A 14,519-nucleotide genomic window follows, 5' to 3' on the forward strand; every position below is an offset into this window, starting at 1 on the left:
ATTTTATTGGGCTTACATAATGTTTTGGCCCAAAATCCCTGAAATAGCAGCGGATAGCAATGCAGACACTAGGACCTTCCCCATTGACTAATACAGGACCCTGAGAGCTTTGAGATGCTGGGTTTTTGGATTCTGAGTTTTCATACCATCGGACTTTAAAAAATTCAGATTTTTTTTTTTTAAGGTCCGAAAAAATCCAAATCTTTCGGATTTCGGAACTTAATAAATAACCCCCTTACTGTAGCTATAAAGAAAGTGTTGTCAGGTACAAATAGTAATAAATTAAACCTTTTACAAAACAGAAAGAGCTGCATACATTTTGACCCTCAGTCCCCATCTTGTCATGTATATGAACTCCATCGTATGGTCCTTCCCCATAATTTCTCCATTGCATAGCACATCCAGCTGGCAAAAAAACACAGGTATACACCATATTATTTTGTATATAAACAAACTGAATATTGTTGACATTTATAAATATAACAGTTGATCAACATCTTGTAAAATTTTATAATCATTTTAAAATAATGAGTAGCAGTGGCATAAAGTTTACAAAGAAAATTATACACGTTTGTATCTTTTTTGTTTTCCCAAATTGTGTTTTTTAGCTCTAAAAATGTCAGATTTGCTTTAAACCACAAAATATTTATAATCTATTAAACAAGAATACCACGAAAAATGCTAATACAAAGCGTTGCCATCTAAGAGCTGCTGAGATAGTGTACGAGTTTATCGGAGCTTTTTCAGCTTGTAATTGCACAAAAATTCTTAAGAAAACAAGGATTTCGAGGTATTCAGATTCTGATTCTTTTGGGAGGGGTTCTTTTGTGCTTTTTATATTAGGATCTTTCAATAAATGACTTGCCATTCATTGTTTTAGTGAAAGTTTGTATTTTGGTGGTTTCAAAAACCTCTAAACCACACAAATGGGCGTCTAAGTGTTTCACACCAAAGCAAGTACAACAGGTCAATGACAGGACACAGAGAAAAGAAAATGTTTGGTGACCTGACACCTGTTAAGATTTTGTACTTAACTCTTTTTATTTGTGAATGTCGATTTCTATCCATGTCTTCTGTAATGTCAGAGTGGGCAGGGATTCATCAGAAGAGATTCTGGGACATGTAGTATGGTTTGTAAGAGAAACTGTTGATATTTGCTGCCTGCTGAGTTTATATTATGTTTATTTCAAAGGAACAGAATTAAAGTGCAACTCATCCCTTTAATTACAGTGGAAACCTTAAAGGGGTGGTTCACCTTTAAGTTAAGTATTATTCTAAACAACCTTTCAATTGACCTTCATGTTTTATTTTAAATAGTTTTTGAATTATGTGCCTTTTACTTCCGACTCTTTCCAGCTTTCAAATGGGGGTCACTGGTCCCATCTTCATAATAAATGCCCTGTAAGGCTATTTATTGTAATTGCTGCTTTTTATTACTCATATTTCTATTCAGGTCCTCTCCTATTCATATTCTAGTTTCATATTCAAATCAATGCATGGTTACTAGGGTAATTTGAACCCAAGAAACCAGATTTTTGAAATTGCAAACTGGAGAGCTGCTGAATTAAAAGCTAAATAACTCAAAACCCATGAATAACAAAAAATGAAAACCAATTGCAAATTTAAACCCCTTTAAAAGGAACAATAAGCAATAGTGTTTCATGGATTTCTGCATAAGCCTTGTGGTATATAATTTGTACTTAAAGTTAGGGAAAGCGACTATTGGAGGCAGTGTTCCCTCAAGGTTGTCTATGAATACAAGTTATGACACCAATGCATACAGCCTTTTGTAAAGCACACCAAGCATGTTGTATTAAAGGACAAGGAAAGGCTAAAATTAAGTAAGCTTTATCAGAAAGATCTATTTAAATACACCAGTAAACCCTCAAACAAATGCTGCTCTGAGTCCTCTATCAAAAGAAACACTGCATTTCTTTCCTTCTATTGTGTACACATGGGCTTCTGTATCACAACATCACCCGGCAGTGCATTCCACAACCTCCCTGTCCTCACTGTGAAGAACCCCCTACGTTGCTTCAAATGAAAGTTCTTTTCTTCTAGTCTAAAGGGGTGGCCTCTGGTACAGTGTTCCTCTTTATGGGTAAAAAGGTCCCCTGCTATTTCTCTATAATGTCCTCTAATGTACTTGTAAAGTGTAATCATGGCCCCTCTGCCTTTTTACCAGAGAAAACGACCCCAACCTTGACAGTCAATCCTCGTAATTTAAGTCTTCCATCCCTCTAACCAGTTTAGTTGCACTTAGTCTCTGCACTCTCTCCAACTCATTTATATCCCTCTTAAGGACTGGAGTCCAAAACTGCACTGGATACTCCAGATGAGGCCTCACCAGGGACCTATAAAGAGGCATAATTATGTTTTTATCCCTTGAGTTAATGCCCTTTTTATGCAAGACAGAACTTTATTTGCTTCAATGGCCACATAATGACACTGCCCAGAATAAGACAAAAACCCCAAGATCCTTCTCATTTAAGCTTACACTATTGTGGCTCATCTGTTGGCAATAAACGGCTTCAGTAGTTTTCCTTCTCCTTTAAAATGCCTAACATGGTGCTTCTATTTGTAAAGGTGTGGCACAAAAAGATCACTTTAGCTCATGCAGCCTGCAAAAATAAGTAAGATATAAAGCTGACAACTTGCACATTAAAAGTCTCTTTTTGGGCAAAACCTTATGTAAAAAATATGGAATTGAACCAAGAGAATTGAACCAAATGAATTGAATCGGGTCATTTAAATTATATAAAACCTACATCACTTTTCAGTGGCACATTCACTCATAACAATTTATGATTAAGGAAACTAATTTAGCTTCACTAAGAGATCTTACCTCATATGTGCTTGGAAGTTTTAGACTCAAAAACTTCTTAATTGTTCCAACAGTTACATGAGTTGAACAACGGATGAATTTCTTCATCAGAACCTAAAAATAATGTTGATAAAATATAATTATAAATATAAAAAGTACCAGTGATAGGATTGATTGTGTTTAAGTCCAAAAATATGAATTAAAGAGCATTCCTACATCCAGTATTGGCACACAAGAGCTTCCATACTGCCTACTCTTTAAGTCTTAAAGCTGGCCACAGCTTTACTACCCCATAGTTGCTAATGAAATAAACAAACAAGATTGAATTCCAGGCGGGGAGGCACATTTATCAAGAGTTGAATTTTTTGAAACTCCCATAAACTCAAAATTCGAAATATATTAAAGAAATATGATTTTTAAAACTCGGATGAAAAGAATCGACCCAAAACCTCGAATTGAATTTGAATCAAATTCTCTGAAAAATCAAATTTGAATAACTCCCTGGTCGAATTTGACAGTTTTAACCATAAAAAAAACTCGAAAATACGAATTTCGAATTTTCAATTCGACCCTTGATAAATCTGCCCCTTAGAGCTTTGAATGTAAATAATTCAAAATCTATAAAATGAAGACTAATTACATTTTGTCTTAGAATTTTCCTGTCTCCACAATATTAAAAGTTAATTTTAACGGTGAACCACTCATTTACACACCAGGCCTCTGGAATTTATAGTATGTCAAAAAGGAACAAAGATTTTAGCCCTTTCATTTCTAAAAGGTATCTTGTAAACTGTAGCGGTGTAGAGGTATTTTTTTTCCTTTCATGGCTGTCTCAAGCAACCTGTTTACAGAATGGATACAGTAACAAGAGAAGCCATATGGTCAAATTCTAAATTAGAAGGTAAAAAATCTATCACTATTAAAATGCAACAATATAAAACTATCTACTGGTATTTTTATTCAACTGATGATGAACTCAAGCGCTCTCGATAAACTACTATAAATATATAACAAAACAAATCAGATGTACGTATTGAAGTGCATAGAAAAGCTCATACCAGTTTACTGACTGTAACCAATCAGTAAAAACCAAGAGAGCTGCAAAGCAGGAAGTGGTTTTGTGAATATTATGTTAGATATCCAGTCACTTCACCTTTATTAGGGTTGTCACATGGCCATTATTTTACCGTCCTGGCAGGTAAAAATGATGCCAATGTTTTTAATAGGAAAAAATGTCAAGAATATAGGAAGGTCAGTATTTTTTTCCAGAAAAGGTGGCAAACCTAGCCTTTAAACGTTACATTTTTGGATGATTAACTATAGTGAAAGCATGTTTTATTTTGCACAGCCTATCTATTTACCAAGTTTTTATTTTTACACTGAACAATTCCTTTAATATGAGTGAATTTATAGTACTATAGTATTTCCCTTGTGCTTTACATAACTTTCAATAAGAATCCACTTTTACCGTCACAACGTTGTCTCCAGATTGGCCATTATTACGTAAGCAGTCAAGACAAATGGCAATTTGTGGATCACTTCTGTGATAGTCTCTCTTCATTATTTTCCTCTTCATCTTCTCTAGGCTGTTTCACATTCACAACTCCATCTGTAAGAATAATAAAACTGAAAAACGTCTATAAGTTATACAGGAACTGGATCTATTATCTGGAACCCTATGGGACCAGGGGGTTTCTGGATTAGGTATCTTTCTGTAATTGGATCACCATAACTTAACTTAGCTAAAACTCATTTTAATAGCCCCAATAGTATTGCTTTGCCATCAATATGGATTCATGCTGTTTAGTTAAAATCTAATACAAGGTTCTGTCTCATTAGTACAAAACAAACAATTATTTGCTTAAATAGGTGTAAGGGAGATGGCTTTGCCATAATTTTAAGCTTTCTGGTTAACAAGTTTTGGAGGGAACTAGCACAAAGGTAGGTCTGAAGCATTTTGCCTTCCTTGTACTTGGTTATAATTTAGTGAGCATAAATCCTTACTGATTGCAAAATAATGTTATTGCTTTTTTCAATACTTAAATATTTTCTTGCAGCCTTAAAGCACAGCATTTTCACATTGTGCTTTAGTCAGAAATTACAGTTTGCAAACAAACAAAATGCCAACAACAAAAGTATAAATAACTACAATTCATTTTAATATCATAAAAAAGTTACCCAATGTTTTTCAATGCCACCATTTAAATAAATCCATATCTTATATTGATATTTGCCATAAGACTCCTGACATATTTGCCATAAGACAAGTAACAAAAGCAATGTGAACTACAGAGAACTGCCAAAATGTCAAAAACTAAACACTCTAATCCTAGGAAGATGACCAAAAGCTATTTATTTATCTTTTAAAGGGAAATTTTATCTATTGGGGCACAATTTTTTTCCTTGAAAAACTCAAATGGATTTTAAACAAAAGAAAAACATTTTAGAATACAGCCAAAGACTGTAAACACTTTTTAATATACTTCTATTACTAGTCCTGTGCCATTTTAATAAGAATACAAGATGTTTTTACCATTCAACTGATCTGATCCTGATCAATCATTGGCCACGGGCTGCCCTGGAGACAATCATAGGCTTTCTATGTTCCAGACAGTATAAAAGCATCTTATATGCAAATATTCTGCCTTGCGTGCTACTTTCTAGCATTCTGGAACTTGGAACTATTATTGTCATGAAGTTGTGTAGCCGTCTGTAAATCAGGTTCAGATCTATGAGCAGCAGGCAATAGATCAGTGCGAAATGTAAAAAAAAAAACTTTGTTCTTCTTTAAATTAAGATGGGGAAACAATGACAATTTTTGACTATATTTCCCCTTTAAATGTAACTGCAACAGAAAGTAGTATTTGTCTGTACCTTTCTGAATTGCTTGTTTTGCCTTTTAAAACCACATGACTACACCTTTCACAATTGCTTTTTTTCACTAATAAGTAGCTTCTACTACATTGTTTCATAGTGAGAATGCCCCATTGTTTTTTCCTATGAATCAGTTAGTTAACATTTGTTTGCAGAATGTTCCAGATGCACTCTGGTGAAAAATATGTGCAAGTGTGGGATCTCTTATTTGTAAACCTGTTATCCAGAAAGCTCTGAATTACAGGGAGAGTGTCTCCTATAGAAAACATTTAAACAAATAATTTTTTTTTTTAACCAAAATGATTTCCTTTTTCTATGTAATAATATAACAGTACTTTATACTTGTTTCAAACTAAGATTCCATTAATCCTTATTGGAAGCCACATAATCCTAGTGGGTTTATTGAATCTTTTTTTTAGTAGACTTAAGCTGGCCATAGACGCAAAGCTCTCATCGTACGAACCGAGGATTCGTATGATTTTCGGAACGTGTGTGGAAAGTCCCGTCATTTTTCGTCCGGCGGAGATCGATCGTTTGGTCGATCGGTCAGGTTGCAAAATTTCTGTCAGCTGCGGGTAATATCTCTGCGTGTATTGCCGATCGAACGATTTTCAGAGGGAGTCACTAGCTTTGTCTGTCGTATGATTGCTGTCAGGGGCAGAACATCGGCTGATCTGTTCTTTAACTCTTTACTTTATTTGGTCGGAATGGTAAGACTTTGATCTGAATGGTTAGTGGCAGGTTGGGAGATAGGAAAGTCCAATCGTACATTGATTTGTACGATCGGATCTTTGCGTCTGTGGCCAGCTTTAAGGTCATGGAAAGATCCTTTATGTGGAAAGCCCTAGGTCCCTATGCATTCTGGATAATTGGTCCCATACCTTTATATATACATTCACACATAAAAAACATATGTGTAGGGACAGAATAAATGCTGGTGGGACTTACATACTGTATGCTTATTAGCCATGTATGTAACAGTTATCTTCAATTTTATCTTTCAAACTTTTATTATCCCTCCTCTTCTGTTAATCTCCCCATTGCTCTTTTCTATTCGTTTCAAACTTCTTGTTGGTCTGTACTAACAGTTCTCTTAAAGGAACAGTAACACTAAAAAGTATTAATAAGCATCAGGCTGACCCTGCTCGAGTGATTTACTTTGCTACCTTCATGAAATATTAATAGTTAAAAATATAATCACCATCTCCGTTTCCTTTAGGTTGTTTCCTCTTCCAAAATTCTAGTTCTCGATACTGTTCCCCTGTTTTAATAAAAGATATACTTTATATTAATGACAAAAGTGCATCACAATAAACAAAAATAAACACATACCATCTCTCAGCCCTGGAACCAACTTGAATATAATTTCTTCTAAGGGGTTATCTAACCTTTTAATGAACAAAAATAGTATTAATTAGTATCTATCTATCTATCTATCTATCTATCTATCTATCTATCTATAAAACCAACAACAGGTCTTATAGAGAAAAATAAATAATTTATTAGTTACACAGGACTGACGTTTTGCCCCCCCCCCAAGGCCTTTCTAATGCTGGATCTGCCCCCCCCCCCCCACACACACACCTTAGGCACAGGGGGAAGTTTGTCTTTGGTGGAAAGCAACAACCATTTTGCTACTGTCAGTACAGGAAGATCTAGTTTTATCTATACATTACCATTAAGTATTACCATTTAGTATGATATAAACAAATATATTCTGAGACAATTTGCAACTGGCCTCATTTTTAAATTTTTTATGTTTTTTTTAAAATTTTTTAGTATTTCAAGAGCTATTATCAGGCAGTAGTTTGAAACAGAGACTAGAATTTGAATAGGAGAGGGACTGGATAGAAAGATAAGTAATAAAATGTAACAAAAACATTTTAGCCACATATTGCACAAACTTTTTTTTTTAGCTGCTTGCCCCACTTTACAGCTGGAAAGTGGCAGAAAAAGAAGGCAAATCATTCAAAAGGGGCAAATGAAAAGTAGTGTAGAATTTGCTTGTCTACAACATGGTTAAAGTGAACCTAAAGGTGAAATACCCATTTAAAATGAGATTTTAGCATTAGGTAGAACTCGATAGACTAAGACAAATCACAATGTTTTTATGGTTTTTGAAAATATTTACATTTTGTCCTGCAACTCTCAGGCTGGTTATTGTGACTGCTATCTGGTTGCTAAGGCTTATTTGCCATAGCAACCAGTTACCTACAACTCATTATGGAAGATCAATAAAAGTGTCCCTCAGGTTAAAATAAGTCATGAAATATAACTATAAACAGAACCCTCACAGTTCACCCGATTCTTTGGTTACTGAGGCCAGAGACCCCAACAACAAGAAAGCATTTATTAGTCAGAGTCTTAATAGAAAAAGCATAGAGCTAAATAATGAAGAGCAACTGAAAGAAGGCAGCTTAGAGAGTCTAGCAATACATACTAAAAGTAAATGTAATGGGGATTGGTATTGGCAGCCCCTGTGTGAGAGGAGGCAATTGTAAGTGTCACAGGGAGCAGGTTATGAAAGTACATTTACTGCGCATCACTTCCTGCCTGTCACTGGTAGCCCCGCCCCCTCCTAACTACACAAGCAAATGTGACTGGGGGTCAGAGCTGCAGCTTTCCGCTTGCTCTGCTCTGTCCCACATAATAACAGACTCCGGCTGCTCTTCGGCAACTCCCAGCATCCCCTAAAATCAGCAGCGACATGTTGGAAGTTTTAATTCGGGCGGCTTTGGGCGAACCTGATGCTGCCAGCTGGGGATTCCTGGGATAAGAAAATGAATCTCCCACCAACTTATCCCAAGCGACCCCCTCAGCTCTGCCCTTCACTCCCACAAGCACAGAACTTATCTCCTGCTGACCGGCACCACGCCCCCCCTCTCTCCTCAGTGACTGTGGCAGCAATGGGGACGCGCTGATTGGCTCACGTCACGTGTCAAACCCACTGCACCTGTCGGCTACACGGCACGGGAGGTTTTGGTTCCTTACAGCTTCACAGAGAGGAGGAGGATGGTGGACGGACACTGACGCTTCCAGGCAGTCACACGCACGAGTGTCGCTATATTGCCGCACTCTCCTGTCACACACGGAAGAGGCTCAGTGGGTATTGCTGGGATCCCAATCCTCCTTCTCTCTGCATGCCCCCGCTGCCGCTCACTTACACCATTACACAATGCCCCGCCCCCACAACATCACATGTAACTACTTCCTGGTAAGAGGAAGCGTTTCTCAGTGATCAGAGATGCATCACACATCAACCACTTCATTTACTAGAGCGATATTGTTATAAGTAGTTGACAGATAAGCAATCACTGCACTACTCTGCTGCCTATGAGTCTTTATAACAGCACTGCCAGCCAACATCATCTTTACTATCAAGATGGATACCTGTGGCTGTGTGATAGTAGGGAGAGATGGTGGGATTATAGTCTCTGGGAAGGGAGTGTGACTGTGGGATAGCAGGTATAGTAGGGAGAGATGGTGCCTGTAGTAACAGTGGATAATAGTCTCTGGGAAGGGGGTGTGACTGTGGGATAGCAGGTATAGTAGGGAGAGATGGTGCCTATAGTAACAGTGGGATAATAGTCTCTGGGAAGGGAGTGTGACTGTGGGATAGCAGGTATAGTAGGGAGAGATGGTGCCTATAGTAACAGTGGGATAATAGTCTCTGGGAAGGGAGTGTGACTGTGGGATAGCAGGTATAGTAGGGAGAGATGGTGCCTATAGTAACAGTGGGATAATAGTCTCTGGGAAGGGACTTTGGCTGGGTGGGATAATAGGGGAGAGATAGTGTCTATAGTTGCAGTGGGAAAGGACTGTGGCTGTGGGATAGCAGTTAGCAGGCCATACTGGTAATATGCCAGAAGGGCTGCTGAAAGTTGTCATATACAGTGACTATTTGTGGGGCTGTTGGGCTTCGGTGTACCTGAAATGGCAGGGCCTATTTTGAATCTCACTGCAGACCTGTCAGGTATAGTGGAGAGAGACAATTTCACGTTTCCTCTGTATCAAGTAAAAGAAAGTGGTATCACGGTGTCCACATATTTACTTTATCAGGATATTTTTCTGCAGCATGTGAATTGAGTATTGGCACTGAAATCCCCCCTTCACTAGATCTGTCTAAAGGAAATGTGACATAGCAACACAGCAGTACTTTCAAATGTCTACATTGCACTTATTTGTTTTGTTAGTGTTAAATGGACTCTTATATAAAGACTGAATTGTTCTCTCTTTTCGATTAAGCTTTTTTTTAATTGTGCTTTTAACAAAAATACGTATATTTGTTACTGTATGTAGAATTTCTTAGGGGGCACAGATTCTATTTAATTTAATTGAAACAAAGGATTCACTATTAAAGGAGAAGGAAACCTAGTCGGCGCAAAAACCCTCCCCCCCGTGTGTTGCCCACCCTCCCTCCTCCCCCCTGGCCTACCCATCCCGCTGGGCAAATGCCCCAAACTTGTTACTTACCCTTCTGCACAGGTCCAGTCTACGGAGTTCACCGACGGCATCTTCTTCCAAGCGTTTTGGCGCATGCGCAGTAGGAGAATTCGCCGGTACGATCTACTGCGCATGCACCAAAAGTCACGGAAAACTTCGTGACTTTTGGCACATGCGCAGTAGATCCGTACCGGCGAAATGCTCCTACTGCGCATGCGCCAAAATGCCGTTCAAAGCAGGAAGAAGATCGCGTGGAAGAAGATGGTGCCTGTGAACTCCGTGGACTGGACCTGCGCAGAAGGGTAAGTAACACGTTAGGGGCATTTGCCCAGCGGGACGGGTAGGCCAAGGGGGAGGAGGAAGGGTGGGCAACACACGGGAGGGGGGAGGGTTTTTGCGCCGACTGGGTTTCCTTCTCCTTTAAAGGGGGACAAATACCCTCCCATATAACAATGTAAAATTCCTCTACTAAGCACCTTTCAATTTACGACTTATTTAATAGAATGTGCAACAGCACAGTGCACTCCTTTTGCACATTCTTGTATTTTAAAAACTGAAAATAAAAGATACAAAAAACAAATTTATGCATAAGTTCTCAGAAGAGCACCCTCTGATACATATACCACCAGGAGTGAATTTAGGAAGCAAATATTCAAACAAGGTCAGGACAGTCAAGTTCTTCCCATTCACATATCAGCAAACCATTTCCGTATGGACCTCACATAGGGGCAAATACACTAACCGGCGAAAATTCGCCAGCGCTGGCTTCGTGCACAATGCAACACTTCGCCAGGCAAAAATTTGCCTCGACAACGCCAATTCACGAAGATCCGAAGTTGCGCACAGGGTACCGAACGCTGGTGAAATTACGCCAGCGAAATTACTCTCAGCAGTTCGAAGTTACGCTAGCGTTGGCTAATTTGCATACGGCGTGCAGTTAAAGTACAATGACAGTATATGCTGCAGCAAATGCATTACACTACACAAGGCCAGGGAACCTTAATAAAATTACAGTATATAAAGTTGTTATATTGCCCTACACATGTGCCCACAGTATAGTTTAGATGCCATATGTTAGCAAATGTAGGGGGAAGGAGAGTACCCCAAAAAAAAATGTACGATCTTTTTCAGTCTATCACCCTTTAAATAGGAGAAAACGCCAGCGTGGGACTTAGAAACATTTTCAATTTTTTTTGAGGAACTCCTATCTACTCTATTGCTCTTTGCCTGGTCTGAGGTGGCGAAGGCAAGTCTGGCGATAGAGGTAACGGTCAGTAAAATCAAAAACGTAGTGAATTTGCATAGTAACGCTCTTTCGCCAGACCGTAAATTCACCTGGCGTTAGAGTGCGAAGTTGCGCCAGAGTCTATCTCCTTGGCGAAATTATGCCAGCTACCATTGGCAATTGTGCTGAAATGACGTCACGCTGGCGAGTTTATGCAAATTTATGCCAGCATTAGCCACTTCGCCCTTTAGTAAATTTCCCCCTATTATGGTGTTAAAAAGGGATGCCCAAAACAATGTTGACGTATAATTGTTGGGATTGTCATATGATGTAGTTACCCCTCGCTGGCAATCATGGCTGTGGCATAAAGAGACACTTTCAATAATTAGATTAAGAATAATTAGGGTGTGCACAAACGTTTGGCCATGTACATAGAATCAACATTGTACTTTTAGACATGATCCCATTTTGGTCATTATAAGGGGATTATCATAACATGAACATTAATTATACATTTTATCCCATGGAAAGAAGAAACATAAACTAAATATAAGATAAAAATTTGAAATTAAAATTCCTTAAAATTATCAGAATCATTTGGCTGAGCTGCTGGACTGAAATCAAACTCAAATTTAAACATCAATTTTGAGAGAACAGTAAAAAATTAAAGATGGAAAGCAATTGAAAAAAGTATTTCTTTCTAAATAACCCCTAAATGTTTCCCTCACCAACATTTACTGATTTCCCTGCATTTGCAGCCAAGATGTCAGTATTCAGTAGATGACAAGGATACAATATTTTTAATACAAACCTTCAAGAGTTTGTTGATAAAATTATGATAGTGTCCCTTAATCCTCTTAATATAAGAGCATTTTGGCAGGCATAATACTGTACAGGTATGGGATCCATTATCCGGAAACCCATTATCCAGAAAGCTCCAAATTATGGAAAGGCCTGCTCCCATAGACTCTATTATAATCAAATAATCCAGATTTTTAAAATTGATTTCCTTTTTCTCTGTAACAATAAAAAAGTACCTTGTACTTGATCCAAATTAAGATATAATTAATCCTTATTAGAAGCAGAACCAGTCTAGTGTCCGTTACTGACTCATTTTTGGGTCTATCAATTTGGGTGTAACAGTTAACTTGGGTCAAGACATGAAGCCTTGAATTTAGAAAAGGTCTAATTTAAGAGTTGATTATGTACAGTGTATACCATTTATGTATCCAAGAAGCAGTTCAATTTTGTGGCAGCAAAAATCAAAATAGACAAATTTTTTTGGAAACTTGAAATATAATAATAACCAAAATGGACCCCAGAGAAAATCATTAAAATTCTTTACCACAACTTATAGGAAAGGCAATCAGAAGAGATAGTCTCGGTTCCATAGTGTCTTAACCGAGCCTCCCATAAATAGCAATTCTTTCATTTTAATGATATTTCCACTGACTTAATTCTTGAGTGTAAACAAAATTAGCAGGAAACAATCACATGTTAATGTTGTCGTAGTGCCACATTTTGAAAGTGACATAATTGCCACTCTAAGGGGGTTATTTATCAAAGGTCAAATGTTAAAGTAATGTGAATTCCTTTAGAAGTTTAATAAATTCGATTTTATTCAAAATTCGAATAGTATGTCATTTATGAAAAAATTCAAATGTTTAAAATTCTATTGAATAGCGCTGACCCAAAAACTCGAATCAAATTCTAATTAAGTTTTCCTCTAAAAAAATCCCGAAACTTTTTTGACATTAGGGGGCAAATTTACTAAACTCGAGTGAAGGATTGGAAGTAAAAAAACTTCGAATTTCGATGTTTTTTTTGGGTACTTCAACCATCGAATAGGCTACTACGACCTTCGACTATGACTTAATGATTAGAACTAAAAATCATTCGACTACTTGATAGTCGAACTACTGTCTCTTTAAAAAAAACTTCGACTACATACTTCGGTAGTTTAAACCTACCGAGGTACAATGTTAGCCTATGGGGACCTTCCCCATTACTTTGTTAAGGTTTTTTTGATCGAAGGAAAATCCTTCGATCGATGGATTAAAATCCTTTGATCGTTCGATCGTAGGATTTGCTGTAAATCCTTCGACTTCGATATTCGAAGTCGAAGGATTTTACCTCGAGGGTCGAATTTGAGGGTTAATTAACCCTCGATATTCGACCCTTAGTAAATGTGCCCCTTAAAGTTTTTTTTTAACTAATGTACATCACGGATAGGGGGGGTGGCAATACCAGGAAGTTTTGGAGACTTTTGGTTGGGGGGGTTTAGTTCTCCTTTAATATTTGTCAAATAGAAAAATGTATTTTTGGATTAGGTGCACCACTAACTTAGGCTGCTCGGGGTACTCCATTTCGAGAAGCATATCAGCTGAAAGCAGAGTATATAAATTATTGTTAGGCTACTCTTTCCATTAAATACAAAGACACAAGAAACAGAGGTCAGTTCCTGCTTATTGTTAATATCTGCTATTTCATTGACCACTAAAATGTCAGCATATTAGTTAGGAGTGACTGAAATCACATGCTTTCCCCTCTAGCTTCTCAATCTAGCTTTCAGGCAGAAATAATGTGAATAGTGAAGTGGCTACTAACTAGTTAGCCCCAAGTCAGTGAGAGCCCTCCCATGTTACATGTGCATTGTGACGTCACTCTTACGCCTCCAAGCGCACAGGTATAAATTTGGACAGATCCAGATCCATTTTGCAGCACTGACATCTTACATAACAATAGGCAGGCTAATGAATTCCACTGCATCAGATGAGAAAGCAGCCAGGAAATACTTTTTTATTATGATTCTAATGAATGTCCTGCATAGACAACCGTGCAGGGATAATCCAGCAGTAGCAGGCAGTGCAAGGAGGACTGAATACGCAGCCTGATAACTCGGAAGCCACAGACACTGTGAAGTGCGTCAGTAAACACACACTTAGCACTCTGTTTACTAATAAAAGAAAGGAAATACAAATCAAGAAAGTTCTATGACTGGGAGCTGTGCCTCTGGAATAGCAAGATTAAACTATATAGTGAAGTTAAAGTACATTTTGCTGTTTTAGCTGAAGGATGTCTACCGGGAGGCCCTTTGGTTGTTATTTGACTACAACCTCCCCCAATATCTTTTTACTTAAGGATGCTTAGAGT

General features: G+C 37.8%; 1 protein-coding gene and 1 pseudogene across 1 annotated transcript in view; both read right to left on the minus strand.

Moving 5' to 3' along the window:
- Nucleotides 1-14,519, minus strand: part of hectd2.S (HECT domain containing E3 ubiquitin protein ligase 2 S homeolog) — a 196,683-nt gene that overhangs the window by 105,625 nt on the left and 76,539 nt on the right. The gene's annotated exons all lie outside the window — the stretch shown is intronic.
- LOC121396234 overlaps nucleotides 1-14,519 on the minus strand; it is a 45,926-nt pseudogene that overhangs the window by 4,366 nt on the left and 27,041 nt on the right.

The sequence above is a fragment of the Xenopus laevis genome, chromosome 7S (genome assembly GCF_017654675.1).
Source record: "Xenopus laevis strain J_2021 chromosome 7S, Xenopus_laevis_v10.1, whole genome shotgun sequence".
Classification (NCBI taxonomy): Eukaryota; Metazoa; Chordata; class Amphibia; order Anura; family Pipidae; genus Xenopus; species Xenopus laevis.